The sequence below is a fragment of the Pogoniulus pusillus genome, chromosome 9, assembly GCF_015220805.1.
Source record: "Pogoniulus pusillus isolate bPogPus1 chromosome 9, bPogPus1.pri, whole genome shotgun sequence".
NCBI classification, from domain to species: domain Eukaryota; kingdom Metazoa; phylum Chordata; class Aves; order Piciformes; family Lybiidae; genus Pogoniulus; species Pogoniulus pusillus.
In genome coordinates, this window is record NC_087272.1 from 10,299,190 (window position 1) to 10,311,746 (window position 12,557).

General features: G+C 43.2%; 1 long non-coding RNA gene across 4 annotated transcripts in view; it reads left to right on the forward strand.

The window, feature by feature from the left end:
• LOC135178421 (uncharacterized) overlaps positions 1-12,557 on the forward strand; it is a 191,680-nt gene that overhangs the window by 42,093 nt on the left and 137,030 nt on the right. For all 4 annotated transcript variants that reach the window (XR_010303519.1, XR_010303518.1, XR_010303516.1 and 1 more), the window contains exon 2: positions 10,942-11,023. This is a non-coding gene — a long non-coding RNA (uncharacterized LOC135178421). The remainder of the gene's footprint in view (positions 1-10,941; positions 11,024-12,557) is intronic.

The window sequence follows — 12,557 nt, forward strand, 5'->3', positions numbered from 1 at the left end:
CTTTTGGTTTGTGTGTGCTTAGAAACTCAGTAATAATAATATCAGCTAAAATGCAAAGCAGCCAACAAACTGGGATTCAGCAAAGTTGCTGTGCTATATAAGGACCTGCTTTCCTCACTACATGAAAGACATCGAGGTGCTGGAGCAGGTCCAGAGAAGAGTAATGCAGCTAGTGTAGCATCTGAAAAACAGGTCTAGTGAGGAAAGGCTGAGGGAGCTGGGGTTGTTCACTCTGCAGAAAGAGGCTTAAAGGAGAGCACCTCACTCTCTACAACTCTCTGAAAGGAGGCTGGGCCCAGCTGGGTGTTGGGCTCGCTGCACAAGTGGAAAGTGGTAGGAGGAAAGGAAACATCCTGAAGTTCCCCCAGGGGAGGTTTGGGTTGGATATAAGAAGAAACTTCTTGACTGAAAGGGCTCTCAAAGACTGGAACAAGCTCCCCAGGGAGGTGGTTGAATCCCCATCCAAGAGATGTGATGCTGAGGGACACGGTTTAGCACCAGACTCATTAGAATTAGATACTCATTGGACTCAGTCAGATTAAAAGTCTTTGCCAATTCAAATAATTCTGTGGTTAATACAAGGTGTGAGTGACTGGGGACACAGGCACAGTTCCTGATGGGAACTGCAGAGAGGTAGCTGAATCCCCATCCCTGGAGGTGTTTCCAAGAGGCAGAGATCTGATGTTGAAAGACATGGCTTAGCACCAGTCTTGGTAGAGTTAGAGAATGGTTGAAGTCAGAGATTTTAAAGGTCTTTTTCAATCAAAGGAATTTTATGGTTTTATCCAATCTTGCTGAACCTGGCTAGAGAATTCCTGTGAGGAATGTAGTGGTGTGATGTACATATGACAATAAGGTTATACTGAGAAACAAGTGACATGAGTCATTACGGCCTGAGAAAACAGGCTTGGAAATGTTTGGATGGCTTGTGTCACACCAGAAGCCCAGGTCTGATGGTTTGGGTGTTCCCCACCCCACACACACTTTGGAAATCACCCAGACTAGACTCAGCCAGCTCTGGAAATTGAATGAAGCTTATATTTACAGCTTAGCTCTATATCCAAGCAGATACAGTATATACAGTTACACACAGAAATAGACAAGGTAAAAGGTAATACAGAAACACAACAGCCCTCCCAGAAACCTGAGTCCCCAGGATGGGCTCCCAACTGCCCCTTCCACCTTCCCCCTACCCCTCTCAACCTTACCCCAGTCCCAAGGAAGAATGGAGGTTCAGCCAGGGGGGTAGGAAGCAAAGTGGATTAGTCCAAAATGGAGAGTAAGGTTAGAGATGCAGCTCAGCCAGCAGCCCAAGTGAGAGTGATTATGTTTTTATTTCTTGGTTTTATACATCTCAGGAAGCCTGTGAGTGAAGTAGACATCACCCTTGTTTCCCTTTCACAGCCTGTAATCTAGTTCTTCTCACCAAAACATTCCAGCCTGCTTCAGACTAGCACAGCAGGTTTTCTTTTGGCCAAATTACTTTTCTTTACACGTACCAGGGATCTTGTCAGGGCTGCGTGTCAGCAGTCAGTCTGCACACCTGTACTGACACTCTTGGAAAGTCTGGAGAAGTTGTAAAATTCTTTTTTTCACCCTTCACTTTCTTTAACCTTGAAAAATTAAAAGACAAAATTATTTTATATAATTTTTTCCCTCTGTGAAGATACTGCTTGTACAGCATGGTTTGAGAAAGCTGTACCTTCTGTAAACTAAAAACTTGCAAGTTTTGCAGTTACTGTATCAATAGTTTTAATCTATAAAAGCAAAAATATTTTTATGGTCATTTTTTCTCAGCTGTTTATTTTGAATCAAAGTTTTTTTTCAGATAAAAATATATGTAGAATTATTTACCTGCAAAACCAACCCATCTTGCAGCCTGTGTTTTGCAAGACCATTATGCTTTTAACAAGGATCTTCAGGGTTCAAATTGTTCTTGCACAAGTTTCATGAAGGGGGAGGGGGGGGAACCCTTCTGAGCAATTTAGACTCTAATGAAAAGAGCGATACCAATTAGGATACAGAAGAGCATGTACCCTTTTCCAATTATGTTTACATGCTTAGATATTCATTACCTCTGCAAAATGCTTGGGGGAAAAAAATGCTCTGGCTGTTGGAATAGCCCTAGACTGCTAACAACACTATTGATTAGGTTTAAGTACAATTGTTACAGCATAAAACCAGTCAGCAGTTGGTTGGTTGGTGGTTTTAAATAAATTAAACCCCAAAACCAAACTCCACTAAATCTATTCACATCTGAGTGCAAGGCTGAACTCAATTTCTCCCGTTTCTGACCCCTTAATCACTACTGAGAGCATATCGCAACGCAGTGGCTGCTGCCACATAGATGCGAGACTCGTTGCCGTTGGCACTGGGGACTGGAGGTAGAAGGGGAGAGAGAGGGGCAGGGAATTACAATGCCTCATCTGCTCGGGTCATTCAGTGCCTTGCAGGTTTAATCAGGCTTTCTTCATCCTCCATTACACTCATTAGGTCCTGTTAGGATAGTGCTCAATGTTGATCTGTATCTTGGTCGAGACGATTGTTGCTGATTAACTATAATTACCAGTAATGGTCCCAACCTGCTTTCGAGCAGGCTGTTGCTGTCATCTTGTCCAGGCTTCTGCTCTGTGATGAGCAGTCCAAATCTGCTAACCGTTTGCTTTCTTGCTGTTTGAAGCAACAAGCTGCTTCTTGTGTGGGCTCATTCTCTCATCCCCGTACTTGCCATCGATAAACATCCCAGCACTGCTTGAGGTATGTGGAAAAAATAAAGGTAAAGAAAACAGGAATGACCGGTATGAGGAGGGGGGGGAACAGCAGCAGCAAAGAATTAAAACTAAAAGCCAGAATAAGGCAAAGAACTAAAGCTTACAAAGGCTATGAAGCTCAGTACTAACAAAGAAATCTAATGCTCCGTGCTTTGCAATTCAAAGTAAGAAATTACAAAGTAGGGCTCAATCTCAAAATGTGTCCTTGTGTGAATAATCTTTGTCTTAGCCGACTCTCCTTTGTATTTCCATCAGATTATTTGGGGAATAGCTATCCTTAGGATCAGAGGATCAGACCTTTTATATTGTGAATGTTGCTTAAGGCAATTTTAACTTGTGGATGGTTTTCTGGTTAGCTTTATGAAAGCCTCTATGTGCTTACACTTCACAACAGACCATAAATAATCATGAGCAGAGTCAGAATGTATAGTTAATTGTTGTATGAATGCCGGGGTCATATAAATGTTTGTGTTCTCAATTCATAGTCACAAACAATTCTTGCTAAATTTCCAACTGACTTTAACTACAAATTGTTTGAGTAATTAAGCTGAAGTCTGGTTACTTATGGCTTTTTTCAAGGCATCTAAAGAATTATTATCTTATTTATAACAACAACAACAAAACAACATTAGCAAAGTTTGGACATGAGTAGTGAGTATTGCTACCCTAAGCAGTTAGCATAGTGGGTAAACTTTCAGAACTGAGAGCAAGAAGCTCAGAAAGCTCAGACTTCCAGCAGGCTCCTGATAACTGCAGTTTGGAGGGCACATTCAGTAATTATACCTAGAGGGCAAATTCTCACATAGAATCCTTTGGGCTAACACTCTCTTGTGTATTTGTAAACAAATCTGTAATTGCATCTTCTGGCTGCAGTTTTGGAGGCAAGTAACATGGAAAATGTTAACTGTGAGCTCCCACAGCCACTGCGCTAAGCTACAAACCACCTCCAGCCTCAAACCTGTAGTTAACATAAACTTGTGCTTGAAGCAGGTAGCTCCAGAAAGCCCCAGGGTGGTGCCAGCAAAAGCTAATGTGGTCATGTAAGTCCAGGGCAGAATCTGGCTCATACCCTGCCTGCCAGCTGGCAGCATGAGGGCAGAGCACGAGTGCACCACCACACACCTGGTGGATCTGATACATACAAGCATTGGATACTGGAGCTTGATGCAAATCAAAGCAGCTCCATTGTGTATTTCAAAATTATACTCTGGACTGTGGACTTAAAGTGATTTTCAAAAGAACAAGGCAATAAATTGGTGAGGGTAGATGATGCAGTGAAGTAGTTCCAATATTTATAAATGTACTCAACTTATATCTTGGAAAAAAAGATCTTCTTAAAGCATTCAACTTTCATCCTTAACATTTCATGTGTTCATTTAATCACAGTGCCATTTTGGGTGGAAAAGACCTTTCAAATCACCAAGTCCAACCATCTAACTCTACCATGTCCCTCATCTCTGTGTTTTCTAAACACCTCCCTGGAAAGCCCATTCCAGGCTCTGAGGACCCTTTCAGTCAAGAAGTTTCTTCTAATATCCAATTTAAATCTCCCTTGGTGCAACCTGAGGCTGTGGTGCAACCTGTGTCTCATCCTATCACTTGATACTAGGGAGTAGAGACCAAAATCCACCGAGTTCCAACCTCCTGTCCGGTAGTTGTGGAAAGCTAGAAGGTTCTCAACCTCTGCTTCTCCAGATGTAACAACCTCAGCTCCCTCACCTACTCCTCATTTGTCCAGCATCAATTGCACTGGGAGGTGATGTCACTCAAAGCACTAAATAAGACAAAGCAAATTAATGTTTTTATGTAATTAAAGACTATGTAGTATTTATATATAAAATATTTCTCTAGTAGTATATTTTACCTAGTTGATTTACACATAAAGTATCAGAAGAATATATGTATTTACATAAAGGATCAGAAGTAGGACTAGCAGTTCTAAATGTAGTACTTTGACTACTCACTTTTTATATTCCAAGTAATTTTCTAATGTATTCCTGCTACATTGAAAGAAAGGAAAAGATAACCTCTATCTGCTGCTTTAGCAGGCCTAACTATGGCTGCACTTTGAAGTTTCTAAGCTACCTGTGATTGTTACCTGCATGCACCCAGAGGAGCTGCCATTTCTAAAGATAACTATGTTCCTACCACCCCTCTTGTATGCTGCTTTTTTATGTGGCAAGGCATAATAGCAATCAATACTGGGTTACAGCTGCTTTGTCTCTGCAATGTTGTGTGTCTTTCAATGAAGCAAAATACAAGAAGTTTGTTTCCTTTTAAATAAACATCTGCCAAAAAAAATCGTTAGCACATAGATTGCATGCAATGGGTCTGATAAATTGGAACAGCAACCATTGCCAATGGGATGAGATTCAACAAGGCCAAGTGCAGAGTTCTGCACTTTGGCCACAACAATCCCAAGCAGCACTACAGGCTGGGGACAGAGTGGCTGGAGAGCAGCCAGGAAGAAAGGGACCTGGGGGTGCTGGTAGATAGTAGCTGAAGATGAGGCAGCAGTGTGCCCAGGTGGCCAAGAGAGCCAATGGCATCCTGGCCTGCATCAGGAACAGTGTGGCCAGTAGGATGAGGGAGGTTATTCTTCCCCTGTACTCAGCACTGGTGAGGCCACACCTTGAGTGCTGTGTCCAGTTCTGGGCCCCTCAATTCAAGAGAGATGTTGAGGTGCTGGAATGTGTCCAGAGAAGGGCGACAAAGCTGGTGAGGGGCCTGGAACACAAACCCTATGAGGAGAGGCTGAGGGAGCTGGGGGTGTGCAGCCTGGAGAAGAGGAAGCTCAGGGGGGACCTCATTACTGTCTACAACTACCTAAAGGGAGGCTGTAGCCAGGTGGGGGTTGGTCTCTTCTCCCAGGCAACCAGCAAGAGAACAAGGGGACACAGTCTCAAGTTGTGCCGGGGGATGTCTAGGCTGGATGTTAGGAGGAAGTTGTTGTCAGAGAGAGTGATTGGCATTGGAATGGGCTGCCCAGGGAGGTGGTGGAGTCACCATCCCTGGAGGTGTTCAAGCAAAGCCTGGCTGAGGCACTTGGTGCTATGGTCTAGTTGATTGGACAGGGCTGGGTGCTAGGTTGGCCTGGATGATGTTGGAGGTCTCTTCCAACCTGGTTGATTCTGTGATTCTATGATTATCTGCTCAATTCTTGGATGAGTTGGATAACTTCCTTCTACGCAGATTTCTGTGAAATGCGTGCGCTGCAAATTGCTTCACAAAATAATCTTTTATAGCACACTAAAGAACTTCCAATGTATAATACGCACATGGCATACTCATATTTATGTATTGCAGTCATATGTGTATTCAAATATACTCTGCATATATGTATGTGTTCTCCTTCCAGGAGTATTTATGGTCCTAATGCCCATGGGCTTTCAGAACCTGTGCACTTACACATCCTACCCAATATCTGTGTATATATGTGTTCAATAGATGTAGACATAAAATGCCCTACGTACTCTGTGTAGTTTAATTTTTCTGTCAAGTGCTGTAATTCCTCATTCAAGTGAACACTTGGCCTGTAAAACAAGTCCCTTTCTATGCCAGAAACGATGAAATGTTAATACAAAGAAATTTAATGGACACAGTAAATAGTCACATTGTGACTGTCAAGTTACAGTTCGTTGGGATTGGTCTGTGGGTTTTTTTTTCCTAAACATTGGCAATAGCTTTAAAGTGGATTCTTTTATACACACACACATATATATGTGTATGTATAAAAAAGATTTTTTTTATCCAACATTGCTAACTCTTTCTGCAGTTTATGGAAGGAAATGGAAACTGTTGGCCAGGAAATCACATCCCAGGAAGATCACGTTCTTGTGACAATTTATCATGGAACAAACCATGTTTTTCAATTGAGATGTAAAGCTGTGGTCTCAGTTTGTGGTCAATGAAGATGCTTGGGGATTTTTTTGCTATCTCTTGCAAGAAAAAGGTTATTAGCCCCTGAAGTCTTGGTTAGATGCCAGTTTTAATAACTGTATTTTGCCTACATAATTCCCCCTGTAGCTTCAGGTGGATTGTGGAATTTTCTTCACTTCCTGTCATAAACTATTCTGTGATGTTGCTGTGCACTGTGTAACAGCAGCTGTGCTCCTCTGCTACTGTTCACTGCTTCTCCCCAAACTTCTGACCCTCTTTATTGAATGTTACATCATCTTTTGTGGACGTTGTTCCAGTGTTTCGAAGTGCACACACTACAAACCATTACCAAATGGGAGCTGATACAAAATCTTAACGTTCTGTTTTCCAGTTGCATCTTTCATAGCTGCTTGATACTCTACACTGGCCTATCAAGTACAGGTTTTAGGATGCCTCATTTCCTCTGAGTCTCATCCATTAGCGATAGATGGGGATGAAATAGCAATTAAAGGTATTTCAGACACGGTTGCACTCATGTAGTATCATCAGCACTCTTCTTGAACATGGAGTTCATAAGACTCTTGCAGAAGCTGCTGAGGAAAAAGGTCAGAACCAGGTTTTTACCCAGTAATTGTGTTTGAGGTTTTTTTACCTTTCCTGCTCACCAAAGAATTTTTTTCACTGGAATTTTGATCAAAAGAGGTTTAGGATTTTTGCTTTATTCTAGTTTTGGAGATCTTGTTGAGAGACAATAAGTTTATTGATTATTAGATGTATACTGTTTAATACTATTTATATTTCTCCAACATTTTGGGTTTTTTTAACTTAACTAACCTGGGTTTTATACTTTTGGCTATCTACTTCATCTGATCTTTTTAGTTCACATATGTTCTGCTAGAGCAATATCTTTTTCTGTTTAGAGTTGACTGACAGTGGAATATTCTGGCTAAGAGGTAGAGAGTCAAACCACAGACTGAGACACTGAACAGACTGTACATCCTCAGAGTCTGCCAGCAGACTGTTCTTGCAAAATATTACCAAGTCTAACTACGAATCCTGGAATAACACTTTCTTGGCTATGTGTAAAGGTGGTGTGGACCAGAGCTAGGAGGTTTACGTTTCTTGCCAGAAAGCCATAATACATTGCTTCTATCAGTGCATGACAAACCTTTGCTAAGACAGTCAGAAGTTGCTGTGCCTGCCCTCTGCTTGTACATCCTTGTTACCAGTTTGTCAAAGCCTTCCAGTAATGCTTTCCTAACAGTGGCAGTGTGTGGATGCTGTTGCTTTCTGGGTGTTCACTTCACTTCTCTTTGCCTCTAAACAGCACCCCTGTGAGCTGCACGATATAAGCTTCCCATGATGATAACTTATCAAGTCATCAGTAATTGGACTAAATCAAATTACAAACAAAAAGTGAACAAACTTGAATGACCCTATGAGGAGAGGCTGAAGGAGCTGGGATTGTTTAGCCTGGAGAAGGCTCAGAGGTGACCTCATTGCTGTCTACAACTACCTGAAGGGACACTGTAGCTAGGTGGGGGATGGCCTCTTCTACCAGGCAACCAGCAACAGAACAAGGGGACACAGTCTCAAGTTGTGCCAGGGGAAGTATAGGTTGGATGTTAGGAGGAAGTTGTTGCCAGAGAGAGTGATTGGCATTGGAAGGGGCTGCCCAGGGAGTTGGTGGAGTCACTGTCCCTGGAGGTGTTGAAGCAAAGCCTGGCTGAGGCACTTAGTGCCATGGTCTAGTTGAGTGGACAGGGCTGGGTGCTAGGTTGGACTGGATGATCTTGGAGGTCTCTTCCAACCTGGTTGATTCTATGATTCTCATTTTCCTATACTTAACACAGAATCATAGAATGTTAGGAGTTGAAAGGGACCGCCAAAGATCATCCAATCCAATGCTCCTCCTTAAAGCAGGGTCAGCCAGAGCAGGATCACAATATCCAGCTGGGTTTTGAAGGTCTCCACAATGTCTCAGGGCAGTGTGGTCCAGTGTTTCATCAACCTTGCAGTTTTTCCTTATGTTTAAATGTAACCTCCTGTGCTCTAGTTTGTGTCTGTTGCCCCATGTCCTAGCACTGAAAAGAGTCTGGTCCAATCCTCTTGACCATCACCCTTTAGCTATTGACAAGCATTGAGATGATGTTCTCTGTCCTCTACAGAGGAAAACAAAAACATTCCTTAAAAAAACAAAACAAAACAAAACAAAAACTAGATACATTTAAAAGTGATGGCTAAAAGCTGTTATTTAGCAGGATTTATCACTGCTGCCACTCAACACTGCCCCTCGATTGTGAAGAAGGAATTTGTCTTTCAAAGGAAAACCAAAACAAGACAAGATGCCTCTTCTGTATCAACCAAAAACGCACAAAAGCAACGCTCCAAAAAATGTATTACTCCACCACTTTTGAACTCCAATCCTACTGCTCCTCAGGTCAGTGAGGGGAAAAAAAAATCCCGTCTTCTTCCCGGGCAGTAGGCTATCACTTAAAGTTTCGTCTGCTTCTGCAACAGGAGGCTTCGCGTTATTTCTGTCCAATTTCCTGTGGTGACTTAGTTTCTAGTCTGAGCCCCGCTGTGTTTGGGGGCTGGAGTGCGCCTATGCGGGAGTTTATTTCTAGATATTGTGTGTACCCCCCCAGGTGTACTTGAGGGCGTTATTACCACCTCGCCTGGCTCTCGCCTTCCAGCCGAGCTTTACGTGCTGGAGGTGAAGTTTACAGCTGGTTCCTGCAGCCCAAGGAGCGGGACCCGAGCGGCCGCGGTCGCTCCTCTCGGCCCTGCCCTGCCCTGCCCCGCCGCGGCGGGCGCCGTTTCTCCGCGTTCCGCGAGCGGGTGCTGCCATCTAGTGCCACCGACGGCGCTGCGCCCCGCGGGCGTCCCCGCTCGCCGGCCCACGGCCGGGAATCGCCGCCCGAGCTGGCAGCCGGCGGGGACAGTCGGGCAGCGGTGCGGCCTTTGCTGCCGGTGCGCGACGCTGGGGAGAGTGCGGGCGCGCAGCTGCGCTCTGGCGGGCGCCGAGGTGCATTTCCCCCACGCATGCGACCCTTAACCGGGGGGAGTAGTGGTTGCCCGAGCCCCTCTGCTGCTCGCCCGCAGAAGCGTCCCCTAGGAGGGATTTGCAACAGGGGAAATTGGCGTTTCGTCCTCCGCGTCAGCCGTGCGGCAGCAGCGACGCTCGGTCACGGCGAAGGCTTGCTTCGGGCTGGCTTGGCGCGGAGCGCTCTGCCGTTCCGCAGCTGCTGGGAAGTAGCCGGTAGAGGCTCGCTCTCTGTGCGGAGGGCTTGAGCCCCGAGGGTCTCTTAGCTGTGTTTGCCTTTTGGTAGCGGGGTGTTGGTTTTCCAGCGCGTTGGGTTTGCGTCCTGCAGGGTGCTTCGGGTTTCTAGAGCTTTTGGTAGAGTAGTGTCGGTGCGACGCTCGAGTGTTTTACACTACATAAAGGGGTTTGGAAAACCTGCCTGAAATAGACACATTTCCTAATTTACTTTTGTAGGCAGGCAAGTGGGGATTTGCTTTTAATTCGTTTTAGACACTTTGCTGCATGCTTCCTAAGGCAAATCCCGAACCAGCATATTGTCAGCCATGACAATAGTAAACTTTAATCCTATAATCGTTTTGGATGAGAAAGAAAACAAAACACCAACTTCACAATCGTTGATCAAATGAAATATTCCCCCCACAGTCATAGTGAACGATGCCCATGAAGGTAACTGCAACAACTAAGTGATATTAGCCTTAGTGTAGCTCCAGAACGTGGTGCTTAACTTAGGAAATAAATAGCCTCATGCTAGTCTTTACACACGTGTGATTAACATCACACTATCCATTGATGAGGCTAAAAGCGTGCTTAAGCTTGAGGTGTGGCATCTTAATGTTGCTCTCACACTTCTGTCTGGTTAAGGGCCTCTGATTGCCAGGGTCTTTAAAAAAAACATTACAATTGTTACTTTTGTTCCTAGGTCTGTGCAGTAGCGATTTTCTCTGACATCCTTATCTCCAGTGAGAATAGAAAAGAGTTTTGCTCCTGATATTTAAAGCAAAAAAAAAAAAAAAAAAAATCTTTCCATCATAAACACCAAATTACATTTTCTCCCTTTTGTAAAACTGGATTTTGAAGCAGGGAAACACATGATGCTTTGTAGCATGGCTTTCTAAGGGTCGAGAAAACAGTTTCAAGAGGCTCTTTTAAAGTATTCTCCTTTAAGTTTGAAAGCTAGCGTGGGATGTTTTTTGTGATATTTCAGGGGCAGTAGTCTGATCTCCTCTTGATCTCTTCTCTTTGCAGATCTTGTTCTGGGGAGCAGATAGACAGAAAACCAGTGAAAAGTCAAGAGGATGATTTTTGGAGAGAAGATGCATCATCTGGGGTAAGTGAGGGGCAATACTGGGGGAAAGACAAAGTGAGTCAGTGTGATACAGATGTGTCCGCTTGGAAACCACAGCATGATCTTCCCACTGCACTGTGTGAGCCTCCTAAAAGCAAAATCCAGACAGAGTCTGTCTCTCTATAAATCTTTTCCCTCTTTCCATTACTAGTTGGGTATTGTTGGCTCTAAGCCACCTGATTTTACTATGATTTATTAACTGCTATGCATTATATATGAGATTCAGGTTTACTGAAGAGTTACCCTTATGGTCAATGTTGCATACAAATCAGCTACTGTTAGAGAGGTTTATTGCATCTTTTTATGCGGCTAAGAGTTTTGTTAGGTAGCATTAGAATTTGTGACTTGTAAAAGAATGCCCACAAAGAAATAAGTTATAAAATTCTCCTCTGTGATTCACATGGTGCAGTTTATGTGGAGTGCATCATATGACCCTGCGTGGGTTATGAGCAGTACTGAAAACCTGAGTAATTGGGGACTAGGGAACGGGATGGTCAGATTTTCCACCAAGTTGCTTATAAACATAAATTAGCATTTTTGTACCAAAAGAGGGATGTGAGAAGTCATGAATTGGGCAGTAGAATGTTCTTTTGTGTGGAAATAGGACCTGCAAAAGTGTCTGTGATTTAAGTGATAACATAGCACGTTTGAGAGATGCTGCTGCCTGAAAAAGTTACACTGTGGAGCATTACTTAACTGCTGCTCTTTCTCGTGTTACTTGGGGGAAGCTCTGCAGGGAGGTTTTGCTTTTGGTCTTACCCTCGTCTGTAATGATTCCAGTGATGACCAGTGTCTATATTTCAGCACTGAGTATTGCTTTGCGGCATCATGGCTTTTCATTTTCTACAGACAGATTAGATGTGCTCTAAAGAGGAGTAAGTAAATTTAGGGAGAGGAAAAAGAAAAGTTGATTTTAGACACACCATAAAACATTTTTAAAACACAAGCATTTTCCAATAGCTTGGGAATTTTGTGCAAAGAATGCGAGGGAAGCTGGGAAGAAAAAAGAGGTTATGCCTTTTGAAATTAAATAATACAGACTGTTAAAGAGGCAGAAATTACTGTAGGGAAGTCAGAAGTACGTGGGGAGGATAAAAGGTGGAATACAGGGGTTTGCCACGTCTGAAATTTTGCTGTCCTATTCAAACCACAAGCATCACTATCTGCTTTGTACTGATGTGTTATGAAGTGTTGGTGAAGAAAGGAGTTATTGTTAGGCAAAACCATTGCATACTAAACTGGAGCGAAGTAAGTATTTCTTATTGTGTTCCCTTGTGAAGGCTATTCCCAACAAACACTATAGAAATGTTCATAAACATTATCCTTTTACAGAAGTTTTCCTTCTATTTCATGATTTTAAATTCATTTAGTAGGGGGGAAAAATGGAAAGAGTGACTTGAGTTAACTTTTTACCAAATTTAAGCACAGTTCCTAGAAGGGGGTTTATAGAGATCTGTGTTACAAGAATACAAAAGACAGAAAAGTGATTTTTGTTTCTCAGCATATGAATATAGAA